Here is a 3676-nt window from a genome sequence, read left to right on the forward strand (position 1 = left end):
CGATACGGCCTCTTGGAAATAGGAGCGGTGCCAGGTTGAAGTTCAATAATGAACTCGATGTCCCTGTCTGGTGGCATTCCAGGCAAGTCGTCTGGAAAGACATCGGGATATTCACAGACTACTAGGATATCTTTTACTTTGACGTCTGTGATGGCATAAGTGCAAGAGTACAAATACTCTTGCTGGGGCAGGTAGAGGGTAGTTGTTCCTTGATGTGGTGAGTCAATCTCGATAACTCGGGAAGAGATGTCTAGCAGTACTCTATGTTCTGTCATCCAATTTGTCCCAAGTATGACATCAATACCCTCTAAGTTTAACAAGACCAAATCAGTTTTAATTACTTTACTGCCTAACTGAATTGGTACACTCCTAATCATTTGATTAGAAGCGATCTCGCCTCCCGGGGTAGAAATCATATATGAACCCTGGGTGGGACAAGGATCAAGTCCTATTCGGGTACTGCAGTTGTTACTGATGAAACTATGAGTTGCTCCTGAATCGAATAATGTAACAACTGGTTTGTGACATATCAAGAATGTACCCGACATGATAGGGGCTCCATCCGGAAGTTTCGCAAGGGTGGTGAAATTAATTTGCCCTTGGCGGACTTGCATCATTGGTCTTTTGCCCTTATTCTGGTTATTCTGACTGGAACTCTGCCCTTGATTAGGTTTCTTGAGTTGCGGACAACTTCTAAGGAGATGGTCCGCACTTCCGCACTTTAAACAGCAATAAGTGTTGCTTTTCTGTTGAACTTGTTGAACATTTGGCCGTGGGCCAATTTGTTGTGGTTGTTGTAGAGGTACAGGAGGTTGATACTCTCCTTATTGTTGAGGCAGCCTGAAAACCAGTTTGCCGATCAGGATATTTTGCTGTGGCGCTCTAGGCGCTACATTCGGAATCAACTGATATTGCGGGGGTTGAATGCTTGCAGGTCCAGCGGAGATCCTTCACTTCTTTTCGGCACGGTGTGCCATAATACAATCCTCTTGAGTTAGTGCCATGTTGACCAGCTCACTGAAAGTATTCGCCTTGACAAGATTCAGATGTTCTTTGAGCTTAGTATTCAAACCTCGACGAAAACGATCTTGCTTCTTGGCATCATTATCAGCATGGTAGCCCGCATACTGACACAGGTGATTAAAAGCCTGTGCATACTGCAGTACAATCCGGGTGCCTTGAGTAAGTGCCAAGAACTCATTCAGTTTCCGTTCTATCAGCCCTTCAGGTATATGATGTGCCCTGAAGGCATTACGGAATTCTTCCCAGGAGATAACATGGCCATCAGTTTGCATAGCACAATAACTATCCCACCAAATGCGGGCAGCTCTGCATAATTGTTGTGCAGCAAAGTGAGCCTTACTAGAATCCGCACAAGGAATCGTAAGAAGAGTAAACTTGGATTCAATGGTGCGAAGCCAGGCATCAGCATCAAGGGGTTCCTCTGCTTTACTGAATAGCAGGGGCTGGGTACTGAGGAAATCTTGATAGGTTGCTATCAGAGGTTCATCACGACCTCGTGACTGCTGGTATTGTTGATTCTGCTGTGCTTGTACCAATAAGTTGAGAAGTTCGGTTTGCCGAGCCAAAACTTCGGCTAGATTCAGAGGTGATGATAGCGGTGGTTGTGAACCGCTGGCCTGTTCTGCCTGGAAACCTTCCGGGGTTCTACGTCTGGCTCCAACCATCTGAAACAAGAATTCAGATGATAAAATTTATTTACCCTGCTGAAGACTTACAAGGTAAATAGGACAAGACAACTAATTCTGACATAGCAAGGGTTGGAAAGCAGAAGGATATTTAAAAGGCTTGTCCAACACTATCACAAGAATCCCATTAACCACACCAAAGATCAACATCCTACCATACATCCTTAGAAGAACCAAAACACACATTGTATGATGTATTTAATGATGAGTTATGCATGCACGTTCTACTCGTCCTCACAAACCAAAAACAACTGCCGAATATCTTCGGACTTACGTGGTTAGTTTCGGTGGCATTATACATACGTCTCCCACTATTAACTAGTCGATAAACCCTATCCGTCCTAGTTTCGTATTCGTGATTAGTGTACCTGCAGAAAACCACAATATATATCCAATGAACCTTTCATGCCAGCACGTCATGAAAGCGTTCCCATTCATTATTGTTCATTATAGAAACAGCATCTGTACAATTACTGCCGTACAGACAACGTTAACATACGTTATCGAGATAACGTATTCACGGGGGTACCGCAAAATGCGGGGGTATGAACAGCGATCGCCATACCCTGCGCCGAACCATATACTCCCAATGTAGTCAACCGAAGTTGGTATATTGGCAGCATCTCAAGTAGGCCACTGCTTGAGAAACAGCGTTCAGTTCGCATCACCGACAGGAAGGCCAAGCTCCCTCAGTTGGCTGAGGATCCTTACCTTCTTACCTCACGATCGAAGGTGTCGTTACAGAATATAAAGTTGGAGTTGTGCATGAATTTAAGTTTTGACAGAAAAGTAATGCTGGTAGTTAGGGTCATATATATATAGCCACCTCTATTTTCCTCATAAATATTACCCTAGGGCTTTACGTACTAAGCACGATTCTTAACGAAACCAACGTAGTTTTGCCAAACATTTTGGTGGTCAAACTTTTATACTGAAAGCATTTTTAAGGTAAAATATATCTCCAGGGTAACCTTATAGCTCTGATACCAGCTGTGGCAGAACCAACCTGAATTATACCGGCTCAAGTACGCGAGTCCACTCCAGAGGGCTTCGACGTGCTTCAAACGGTATAATCCCTTGGCCTGTCGAGTAACGTCCCGATATACCACCGATACACAGGATCAAATAAGGTTACCTCACACGAAGGTGAGTCCAGAGATACAATCACCATCACATTTTACATCACAGAGAAAATTACATTACAAGGGTTTCCAAAAGAGGTACGAAGTTTCAAATTCAGAGAAAAGATTACAAACTGTTAAAACTATGTTTTTTTTAGCAGCGGAAAACATACGCGATGATTACAACACGTCGTTAAGACGGATGTCATGCTAAGCCCGGGCATGACACCACTCGATATCACCAGTGCTGGCCGGGGACGGATTCCATTCCACGGACCAACCTTATGTAAGAGCACAGGGCCAAGGCAAGGGAAGAGTAGGGTCTTCAAGACATTACCTGCAAAACATATAACTAGCAAGGCTGAGTATACTAATACTCAGCAAGGCTTACCCGGGATTGGGTATACTTAGCCCATAACTAGACTTATGAAGGCTTATAATAGTTCTGGGTTAAGTTTCAGCTGAAAAGCAACTAAGAGTAGATCCTTATTTTCAACTTTTAGCTTTCAAGTTCTATGTGATTAACCATTCTAGATAAGCACTTACAACTAAGCAAGCAAGGTAGAGCTCTTTATCTCAACCATCAGTATTATTCATCATATAGTTGCTCTTGTTACTCTGTGTGATAAAGGGATTAAGTAGTCTCAATCATCGTGAGAGGCGGACGATTCTAAATCGAATTTAACCTTGCAAGGTAAACCTAACTCACACGCTTGGAACACCAAAGGGTCATTCCGAAGCAACCGTTTACCTTTCATTCCGACTCATGGATCAGAGCCACCACAAGCGACTGCAGGACCATACGCACTTCACTCGTGCAGGACATACATCTGTAGTGCGACTACA

This window comes from Panicum hallii, chromosome 1, assembly GCF_002211085.1.
Source record: "Panicum hallii strain FIL2 chromosome 1, PHallii_v3.1, whole genome shotgun sequence".
NCBI lineage: Eukaryota > Viridiplantae > Streptophyta > Magnoliopsida > Poales > Poaceae > Panicum > Panicum hallii.